This window comes from Dermacentor albipictus, chromosome 7 (genome assembly GCF_038994185.2).
Source record: "Dermacentor albipictus isolate Rhodes 1998 colony chromosome 7, USDA_Dalb.pri_finalv2, whole genome shotgun sequence".
Taxonomy (NCBI): Eukaryota; Metazoa; Arthropoda; class Arachnida; order Ixodida; family Ixodidae; genus Dermacentor; species Dermacentor albipictus.
The window spans coordinates 113,922,683-113,934,389 of record NC_091827.1 but is presented as its reverse complement, the minus strand read 5'-3'; the positions used below and the strand labels follow the sequence as shown (position 1 = coordinate 113,934,389).

At 48.1% G+C, this 11,707-nt stretch overlaps 1 long non-coding RNA gene across 1 annotated transcript; it reads left to right on the top strand.

Moving 5' to 3' along the window:
• Window positions 1-3,348: 3,348 nt before the first annotated feature.
• Window positions 3,349-11,305, top strand: LOC135907302 (uncharacterized). The gene is made up of 3 exons (XR_010565961.2): window positions 3,349-3,640; window positions 4,325-4,376; window positions 10,324-11,305. It is a non-coding gene; the product is annotated as an uncharacterized lncRNA (long non-coding RNA).
• Window positions 11,306-11,707: the final 402 nt, after the last annotated feature.

The following is an 11,707-nucleotide window of genomic DNA, read 5'->3' as shown; positions in this document are numbered from 1 at the left end:
TCTGTACGTCTGCGTCGTTCTGTTTTCGTCGCTGTCGTCGTAGTGGAGGATCTCGCGTACGGTTGTCGTCAGCGGCCTCACCTCCAAAGGTCGCTGAACTCAGTTTTCCCGACCCGCCGAGCTAGGCGAGCGGCGTCTCAGAGCGCCGCGAGTAAAGGCTTGGCTTGGTGATTGTGACTTGTAACGAGCAGGAGACGACGAACGGGGATCCTGTCATCGCTGATCAACATTGCGACGATTCGCGACGAAACTCTCTATTTCCGGCGGCCGCTCACCAGGTCGTGGACGAGGTGCATTCGGCGAGAATCCACGGAGCCCCACATGACGATAAGGACAGATTCTGTAGATGTGTCCGGCTTCGCCACAATGAAAACAAACGGGCTTGTAGTCTATGGTGCGCCAGACGTCGCTCTTCCTAGTCCTTGCTTCGGCGATGTGCGGTGGGCTGCGAGGCGGCCTGAAGCTTACGTCCATTTGTCGAGTGGGGTGTACCATGCTGCACGCACTTGAGGGTGACGGACGGCGTACTGCTTCAGCGTAACTCATTTCGGCATGCGGTCCCTGCTGTGGTGCCTCGTACTGTCCAGGAATATGGACGGCCTGTCGTACATCGGCGCGCACCATTTCTGCAATGGAAAGTTGTCCCACAGGGGCAGTGGTCGTCTGCGTCTTCTGCAGCTCCTCCTTGACGACAGCCGTGATGAGTTCTCGCAAGGCGCCTACGTCGTTACCGAGGATAACGGCAGAGAGCTCCCTTGAAATCATGGCGTCGCGGTTGTTTTGCCTGGCCCGCTGTTGAAGGGTCTTTTCCATAGTAGTGGCTTCGTCATGGAACTCTGCAAGTGTCGCCGGCGGATTTCGAATGAGGCCAGCAAAGATTTACTCTTTGACGCCGCGCATGAGATGGCGCACCTTCTTTGTTTCAGTCATCAAAGGGTCCGCACGTCTGCAAAGCCGATTCATGTCTTCTACGTACGCCGTCACTCGCTCATTCGGGCCTTGAATTCTTGCCTCCAACGCTAACTCCGCTCTCTTCTTCCTGTCCGCCCTGGCGAAGGCATTGAGGAACTGCCTACGAAATTCTTCCCATGACGTCAGTGTCGCCTAGTGGTTCTCAAACCATGTTTTCGCAGAATCCTCAAGAGCGAAGTACACGTAACGTACCTTACGCTCGTGGTTCCAGTCGTTCCAACACTGGTTCCAACACTGGCTCGCAAGGCTGAGACCAGTGTTGGTAAAGTAATCGTAAAAGTCGTTAGCTACGTCACTTGTTGGATTATCAGTTATGATGCGTTCTTTGTTGCCTATGCCAGTGACATCTTTGACGATTTGCCATATCTTCTTCGTGTAGCCTTCATTTCTTCGAATTAGGTTAGTATAGTAGAACTTTTTTGATTTTCTAATCATTCCTACTGATTTAGTTCTGCACAACCTGAAATTTTGATGGTAGTATTCATTGCTCCTATGGTTTTTCCATTTACCGTAATAAAAGTTTTTCATCTTCAGAACTTCGAGTACATTTCTATTCATCCCCGGGCACATGGTATGCTCATAGTTTCGACGCGCATAGCTGCGCGTTGACCGCTCGATGGCGTCCTTAATACATTGAACAAGGTTTTCACACTCGACATGTACATCATCGTCATAAAGGGCTTCAAAATTCGTAGCCTGAAGTAATCTTTTCACGCAATGACTAACTACACGTGTTGCTCGTTTGGTGGCAGTTATAACAGAAGAGCAAATATATTTTTGAGGTAAAAAGAGATAAGTAAGATTGTGGTCCGCAGTAGCAAGATCGTATGCACCTGCCGAAACATTCAAGTCAGCATTTCATAGCACGTGATCAATAGTAGACTCCGATTGATCAGTTATGCGTGTAGGTGATGAAATAACATTCTTCATATTAAGTGATTGTAATAAAACACATAATCATAACAAGTATCTCCAGATAGGTATATGCTAATGTCGCCGCAAATAACAAGTGCTTTAGACGCCACAATTGGAATAGTGTTTTCCATAGCAGTACCGAAGTCAGTTACACTGGAAGATGGTGGGCGGTACACAGCAACCACGATGACACCATTATGAAGACGGATAAAAAGGGTTTCAACAGATGAACTGCAAAATAAACTATTGCCAAGGTGAATGAAGCCGAAACAATCTTTGATGAACAGCACCACGCCCCCTCCTCGTGTACCACTGCTTCTAGGTTGCGATAGCATGACATAGCCAGGTAGATGAACTGATTCACCTTCTCTAAGCCAAGTTTCGGCTATAGCTATAACATCATATTTTAATGAGCGCTGAGACAAGTACACAAGTAGGTTATCAAAATTCTTCTTAATGCTATTTTTCACTATTACAATGTAATAGTGAAAAATGATCCTGTTGATGCCATATCTTTTCCATATTAGTAAAAAAATTTGCCAGTTCAAATAAGGCAACAGAAATTACAGCTAATTTATATGCAAATGAACCCTAAGCAACCTTGGCGAGATCTTCAACACACGTGACGTGTAGCACACGTGAGTTATCCGCCTTCCGCATCAAAATCTTGCCACTGGATACCCAAGTATATTTCTACTTGTTTTCCCGCTTTGCCTTCAAAGCAGCTGTTAACAACTCCTTATTTGCAGGGCACAGGTGATCATTTATGTTGACCGGGGATGTGACACCATGAAAACCTAAGGCTTTCGTGTTGAGTGTTTGTTTCTTAGCAGACTTCATAACATTATCTTTCACAGTTCGGGAAAAGAACCTAACGATGATGTTAGGCGTTGACACGTTCCTAGAAGGAACTCGGTGCACGACTTCCATATCCGTTTCTTTAACGCAGACTTTCAAGCAGGTGGCAATCTGTTATATTCTGGAAACTAGATTCTCCCCTTCTGTCACAGGAACTCCCTTTATTTCTATATTATTCTGTCTACTATATGGTTGCAGAGAAGTAAGTTCCTTCTTTATATCCCTAATATCCTTAGTGAGGCGGCTGTTTTCACTTCTGACTTCCTGATTTTCTGCTCGCATTGCGGCAAGGTCTTTCTTTACTTCACCAAATTCTACCTTAAATTCCTCAAAATGTTGATTCATGAAGTTGATCGATTGCCTAAGGGTATGCAGTTGATTTATCACCAGGATAAATCTGGTGATGCCTTTCTTTAACTTGTCATGCTTAGCGTCAATTCGAGCCGTAAAATCCGACAGAGCTTTTATTAGTTCTTTCATAGTAGTGGGCGGCTTCTCAGTCATGTCGTTAGTCATTCACTGGGCAGTCCAGGAGCCTAGATATATATCTTAAAATTGACAGTATAAAGCGTACACGTACCTGAATCAAGCTAGGTAAATGATTAGCCCTCGTTCAGCCTCGTTGCTGCCTGAAATGCCCATGAATTACGGCCGATCCTTGCTGAAGCGGTGTTTGTATAGCAGAGATGTGACGTCACTGGATTCCAGGGGCGTTGCTTTCAACTTCATCCACTTGAATCCGGGTGGCGCAGATCGCTTGCGCTGACACGTCAGTGCCCAACATGTTGGACGAGGTCAGCCAAGTCAGGGACGTGGCAACGAAGTGTCGCCGCTTAAAAACTGTGATCCTGCAGTCCTCGCCTGCTCCCGCCGCCAGCGCTCTGCATCAAGCAAGGTAAATGATTAGCTCTCGTCCAGCCTCGTTGCTGCCGGGACTGCCCGTGAATTACCACAATAAAGCGCATCTACCTCTTAATGGAATACTACGAAGTATCTAACGGCTTCTTTGATTTTTTATGTTTCTTTTATTTCGTCTACGTGATCCTTGGACCACTGGGTTGCCAATTGTGTTCCACCGTGAGAGAGCGTGCAGAGAAGCCCTAAACGCCTTTGAATTTTCGTCGTAATTTCTTTGTTTTCTTTGCGTGGCACATCTAATCTGTACATGGTTCCCTCGACAAGCAGCGCACATATCCTTCGGCCTTGCGACAGAAAGCAAACAATTAGAAGCGACGACGCCGCGCTCGTTTCATCAGCTACTGCTGCTGCGTTCATTTTCCAAGGCCTTAAGGCCGTGCCGTATCATGTACACTCCAAGATTGCTTTGGGTCTGCGTGATTTTTTTTTATATTTGTAAACTTGTACAAACTTTCGCTGTGTGCGGGCGCCTAAATATTGCCATGCTGAAGGTAGCGTAGGGAACCTTAGCTGCCATGTATGTGCTACAAGCACTATCACATTCAGTGCAATGATTACATGCTTCTGGTTCCGGTTTTAGAATACCACGACCGCCTTAGCCTAAGGTTATGCCGAAGATTATGCCTAAGCATAAGATTATGCACCCATTTTTTTTTCGCAGGTCTGCAGCATGGTGTTGCTTTCAACCACTGCCGCTTGGACAGCAGCAGGAGGTATGTTTACATCTTTTGTACAGATTCCTTCGTACGCAACGTTGGCGCAGTATTTCCTGACATTGCATATGTTGTGACCTTGCAGCGGTGGTGCAGAATGTAACCCTGTCAGTGCTGTGAGTTAGGAACCTCGTTATTGGTTGAACACATGCCCAGAAAAACAAGGGGCACTCAAGTCACAAGGATAGTGGCGAGCGAATCCTCGGGCTGGATGCGTCGGCAACTTATGCATACATCACCGTACATTCCGCTGGTAATTTATCAACGTACTAATTAAGCGCTGTTGCTCTGGTACATTCAAAGCGTTCATTATTCGTGCCATGCGCGAAATCTGATTAGACAAGACTCTCGCTATAAAAATTGGCGACAACATAAGGAAAATCAGGTAGAGTACGCGCTTTTTGCTCATAACAACTGAATTCATATCATGGACAATCCGATGAAAAACAGTCATCGGTGAACATAATAAAATGTACGCGTGACAATATTTCTAGTGGCGAGTCTCATGCTGGTCAGCGCACTGAAATCTGGATTGTTCAAGGACTTACTTTCATGAGACATGACAACGAGAAAATATTTCCGTAGATAGAACGTGTTATCGTGCCCGGTGCAATATCTCCCGAGAAAGTATTTGAATGACAGTGATATACACCGTGTCCCGGAACTGAAATTTCGACGCCTAATGCACAAACTTGACAAATAGTTTCCAAGGCAAAAGAAAATTGTGCCAAATGTGCACTTTCATAATAATCTGTGGTATCCTAGGTGTTCTAAGAAATTAGAATTTGCAAGGTGTTGACATATGTCTGTCACTCTAGGCATTATAGACGCTCCGTAACTGTGAAAATCACACTGTTGCTTCAGTAAATGAGTACCCGTGACTATGAAAGAGCGCTATGTTGTAAGACGGCTGAGAAAGACAGGACGAGTGCTTCTCGGCAAGACACTATTTCTTGAGCAGTCTAGTATCTTTTGCGCTTTCATGATCATGAGCCCATGCCAACTGGAAGCGGTCGCGCTTTTTTAATGAGTCCATACGGGGTCTGCCATTAACACGCACCGAACTAATGCAAGAAAAGCGGAGCTGCCTGTTGCCGATGAAGGGAACTTTAAGCTCTTAGCTGACACTTAAGAAAAACTCGAGTACTTTTTTAAACATACGAATTGAGATGCTTTACTTAAATTTTAATGAATTAATTTATGGTCATGTGCCAATTCAACTCTTTATAGCTACATTTTGGGCGGCTGTTCTAGGAAGAGGGCGACATTTTAACAAAAATGAAAGAACGAAAAGGACGCTGACTCGGCTCCCTACTCTTGCGGCAAGGCAACACTGCCCTGTGACACGCTGCGAAGGAATTGCATGTACAGCGTGTTTAAGCCGATTCTTTGACCTCTTTGAGAAAGCGTTTATTGTGGTGTGAATGCTAAATTCTTGTTAGCTGACAGGCACAACTCGCGACAGTGAGGGGCAATATGGAAACTCCACGCGTTGAGGAATCGCATCGCGGCTGTCTGCTTGCCACGTCAAGCCAGCCCCAGCAACGACACGAATTTTATGAGTGAAGCTAGTCATTACACAGACAATGTTAATGCGTTCGCTGAGTGTCCCAGAGCAGCAGCGGTGTGGCGTGCAAGTGGGATGCGGCGTTGGCTTTTCCTTTTTATTTCGCGTCTTTCATCTTCAGTGCGCTTGAAAGAGGTACGCTGAAAACGGCGCAATAGAAATAACTAAAGATGAAGCTGTCAAGTATGCTCCGAGAGCCTCCTATTGACATAAAGGGTCCCAAAATTATAAAGAGGAATTATATCTGACTGATTGTATTATTACAAATAGTCACTGCAGGAAAAATACGTGGAAACTGATAATGGAGAAAGAGGAGGACGACGTTCGTTGAGGACAACGCAGTGTTCCTCGGTATTCATCGGCCAATCCCCCACTGTGGGTATGTGCCACGGCCACTAAGGACAACAACAACAACAACAACAACATTCATCGACGGCATCTGCTGCATTAACTGATGGCTGCCACGGTGCCGGAGCGGCCGGCGTTCGCGTGCGATGGGCCCTTCGTGTACAGGAATGTGTGTACACTATTTCGTACAAGAGTGGCCGTCACACGCTTACGTGGATTGCCTACGTACGACTACGTAGGATTACGTACGTAGGACTACGTACGATTGCCTACGTACGAATCAGTCGTACTGCGTACGACTGATTGTGATGCCGACAACTTCGACCACCTTATCGCTTCCTTGTCGCCTGACTCTCCCGATGTTTTGACATTCGCCGTAGAGCAGCGCAAAGACCAAAGCTTAAATGCTATTTTCTCTGCCACACAAGGGCTTATAACTGCACGTCGGTTTCGTGTCCGAGTTGGTCTTCCTTACAAGAGGAACTTCTCAATGACGGGCGCACGCTTTCTACTGGTGGTTCTGAAGTCTCTGTACACGCCTGTTCTGCGTGTTACGCAGGATAACCCGACCTCAGGTCACTTAGGGACCGCGTGTACTAAAGAAAGATTCTACAAGAAAGAAAAGCCACACCAAAGAAAGATTCTACTGGCCTCAAACCCGCCGTGGTTGCTCAGTGGCTATGGTGTTGGGCTGCTGAGCACGAGGTCGCGGGATCGAATCCCGGCCACGGCGGCCGCATTTCGATGGGGGCGAAAACACCCGTGTACTTAGATTTAGGTGCACGTTAAAGAACCCCAGGTCGTCTACATTTCTGGAGTCCTCCACTACGGCGTGCCTCATAATCAGAAAGTGGTTTTGGCACGTAAAACCCCATAATTTAATTTTTTACTGGCCTCAAATGCGCAAAACATTTGACACCTATGTGGCCAGTTGTACACAGTGCCAGAGCCACAAGCGACCTACCTCAGCTCCAGTCGGTCACCTGCAGCCAATAAAGCCCCCAGTTCTCCTTTCAAAAAAGTCGGCATAGACTTGATCGGACTGTTTCCGTCTTCTTGAAGAGGCAACTGGTGAATCATTGTGTGTGCTGACTACCTGATGCGGTATAGTGAGACGGCGGCCCTAGCCTCCGCCACTGCAGTCCAGGTTTCCCAGTTTTTGCTGCATTCAATCATACTCCGACACGGGCCACCTCGCGTGATAATATGCCATCGCGTGACGATGGTCGCGAATTTATTGCCGATCTTGTGGAAGAATTATAGCGTTCGTGTGCCTCCACGTTCCGACACTGAACAGCTTATCATCCAAAAACTCCTGGGATCCCCGAGCGCACAAACTAAACTTTGATAAAATGCTATCAATTTACTTGGCTTTGGACCACAAGAACTGGGATGAATTATTACCGTTCGTGACGTACGCTTCCAACTCTGCAAAACACGAAACGACCGGTTCCAGCTCTTTCCTTCTTCTTTGCCCGCGCCTACCTCGTCATACGCTGGACACTATCATTTCTTTTGTCATCCATGACGATTTGTCTATGGCTGCGACTTTGTGTCGTGCAGAAGAGGCTCGTCGACTTGCACGCTTACGTACGTTGGCCGCGGAAGGCCACTGTAAAACACGCTACGACAGTCACCACCAACATGTTGCCTATGTTCCTGGCGATCTCGTGTAGCTGTGGACTCCAGTATGCAGACCCCCGCAGGGGCGTCTGCGTCAGCAGCCGTTTGGTGTGTTGCGACCCCACGTACCCGAGCACACGAGGGTCGGACCCTCCCGCGTGTAGCCGCGTGCGGCTTAGCCGTGTCACGGGGAAAGGGGAATCCTGGGGGTTGAGCCGATGCCGGGTGTTCGGACCTTTAAGGCCCCCCGGCGGAGGCAACACATCTCTTTGGCCTCTGCTTCACATAGACGGCACCCCCGGACTGACCAACCTGGGGGAAATTGGTAGTTGCCTTTTCCTGTCTCTCTCTCTCTCTCCCTCCATCCTTTGCCTTTCTATCACTTTCCATCTTTCCTGTCTTCTCCTGTCTTCCTATTACTTCCAATTTTTCCAGGCAGCAAGGGTTAACCTTGTGTGAATAGCCAACTTAGGATATTTCATGTTTGGTTATAGTTGTAATGTACAGCTGGCGTTTGCAGGCCGTGTTTCACAAGTCCTGCAGCGTCCCCTTGTAGGACTCCACGGTGGGTGGCTGGCATTACTGCCGAAATTACTCTTTTATGGCAACTTCCTTCCCCCCTCCCCCCACTACCTCATCGCTCCCTAAAGAGGGGGCGTACCGATGATCTCTTCGAGTTTCTTGCCCGTCAAAAAGAAACTTTCCCTCGTTTGCACGTAGTCCACTCCGAACAACCAGACAAACCCGCGTGCGAACAATCTCACCATTCCTCTCACCCAAGTTTTTAGTACAGGTTATAAAGCATGAAGGATGACAAGCAGTGATCTCATCATGGAGCTCCGCAATCAGTAACAATATGAAAAGCTACCTAATCTAGTATAATTTGGGGACGCCCAAGTAACTCTAGCGGTGCAGCGGTGGCATAGAGGTAGAGAATTTTCGAACCCCAGTGCCACGCAATTTTTCACCGGACTAAAAAAAAATCCGCGTGTTGATAAAATTGCACAAAAAGGCCTGGAGTGCGGCCTGTTTCCGGTGACCAGAACCGGTAACGCACTCCATTACCAGAGCAGGATTGGCCACCTTCGTGCAGTACTTGGCCATAACCTCCTATATGAATACAACAATCAAACCCCGGCCCTTAGTCAACTGCGCATGGACGCTCGGCCGCGGCTGCCCGCGTAGGAATCAAACTTTGGGCACCCTGCTTGTCGGCGTTGTAGCCGGCGAGCCTCGCTGATTTCGGCTAGTTTTGGACGCTCAACTGGCCTCGAACTACGCGAAACTTAAGGATAGACCACACACACTTGCGAGCGCGCGCTCACTTCTGGCCACTCCTGGTTAGATGCCTTGCCAGACTAACTGTTAGCGCTTCAAAAAATGCGCCTGTTAGATGTGGCTATTATCCACCGGTCAACCTGGTGAATGACAAAGCCGGTCTGCACCACGTGGCATGGTCAGATTGTAGCATATACACGTGAGGACGAGCTCATGCCTTGTCGTGCAAACCACTGTTGCATGTCGCTGCAGTGTTCCACATACCGTAGATATCGTGGCCGCCACGATGTAGTGCCAACAGTCCACTGGCTAAGCGCACTGCAGCCCGCTGTGGACAGCCACGTTCGGCTTACGTTTGTCAAGTCGTGTAGGCACCAAAAGCTGAAGCAGTGGCGTCTAAGTTAACATCCAGAAGCACAACTGAACTGGGTGCCATGGTGAAATTTAGAAGGCGGAGTGTTGTGGGCACGCCGCGCTCCACCGCAGCCTTAGCAGTGCAAGGCATTGAAGACGGAACGAGAGCACATCGATGAGGGCGTTTGATTGCCAATAACCCCGCTTTTGCTGAACGTATTTAAGTACTTATTGAGGCAAAGTAATTCTGCTTCCTACTTTACCTTCGAGTGCATTTCTCCTCTTCGATAAAAAGTGGCTGAGGGCCCCTTTAAAGTAGAGTTTTAAGTTCATAACTTAGAAATCTGAGTCCTCATGCTTTCGCATGTAAATCGGGTAAGGTTACTTAAGTGTCTGTTAACTTTTTATACTACTTCCATGCAGCATACGCGTACAGTGATGAAACCGGGCAGACTTGCACGCACTTGCATCCTCTCTGCATCGAACGCCTCTAATAGGCTGCAGACCACGATACCCTTGGTGTACAGAGTGGTCAGCGAAGATACGGCCTTATGACCTCGGCACCAATTTAGTATTGTGTGTAGTGTTCGACTCTCCTCCTGACCTGTAGAAATTGGACAAAACTGTCACTGTAATCAACCGCTGGCATAAAAGACTCGTTGCCTTATTCTTCTCTATGCGTAGCCTCATACAAAGAGAAAAAAGGTCGATCGTTACGAGCATTGCTCAGCATTTTTGTTCTGCATTGAATTTGTCACGTGACTATTTTTGTCGCAGTGGGAGCCCTGCTCGGACTGCTGAGCCCATGCTGCCTGCTGTGTGTGATTCACTGCTTAGGATTCGGTTCCGACGGAGTTGCAGCAGGCTCCCTGGCCGCCTGCGCGCAGTCCTCGATTGGCGACGTCTCCGAAGGGAGCTTGTTCGCGTGCTGCCAGAGCTGGGGAGCCGCGGGATGTCACTGCGCAGTGTACATCACACTCGCCGCTCTCGGAGCAGTAGCCGGCTACTACACCGCCAGCGCCGTCGCTGCGGCTCTGTGAAATCTACGTATGCATCACTACTGCCAGTGAACAAATGTAACACATAATGAAAGCAGCTAGTGGACGGCCACAAAAACTTTTTTGATTGCGTAACAAAACATTTTGTGACCTAATAAGTCCTATGCTTCGATCGCTATATATATTCATGATGAAAAATGCCGGCTCAAAATATTGCGGCAGAACCCATCTCACGATGTGTGCCGGCGGTAATAGGGAGGAGGTTTAGAATAGGGGCCGAACGCTTGGGGTCTCCCAACAAGCAACCGCTTTGCGGTCGCGGTCTGCCCCGCCAAAAAGGTGCTTTAGAATAGGGTTCCCAGCTTCCGTTAGGGTCACGCGATTGCGGCGCTCTTCCTGCATGCGGAAAGCAAATGAAAACAAGAGAAAAAAATGAAATAATGCAATCCGCCACATTTTACACAATGAAAAGCGTACCTGTGAGTTTGTTTTCAATGAAGAGGCGTTGACGCGTTTTTACAAGTGCGCGGCGACGTTGAGATGATGCAAAGTAGATTTGGAGCGTGTGGGGCATCCACGCTAGGGTTAAAATTTCGTATTATGGGCATGCGAAAACATAAACGTAAAGGTATCGTTTTGGGTTAGACGCATGCGCACTGGCGAGACGGTAATCGTTAGGAGACCCCTATCTTCGGTAGCCCCTATTTTTAAACGGCCCAATGTGTTAAGTATTGAATCAATATAGCGATACGACGTATTGACACCGTTGAAACGATTTATGAAGCCCGTGCGTACTGCAGCGGGACTACTCTTTCGCACTTCACCGATAGAGTTACTGTATATGCTACCTCAGGTAGCAGAGTTGCGCGTCTGTTTTATGACGCCGCTAGCGCCCCTATTGGCAGAGCGTCATCACGTGGTAGTCAAGCAACCGTGCATTGCGGAGAAGCAGATGCCCGGGCCAATTTTTGTATTTCCCGACGCCACCGCTGCAGCGAACTGGATTGTTATCGCCAGACAAATTCAAAGCGAATCCGGCCGATCTTGGCGTTCGCTGTACGCGTGCGCGCTAGCTGCGGAGCAACAACACAACGTGCACAGCGCATCTCACAGTTGGTTCATCGCAGTGTCCGCGCAGTGCCATCGGAATGATATAATGACCG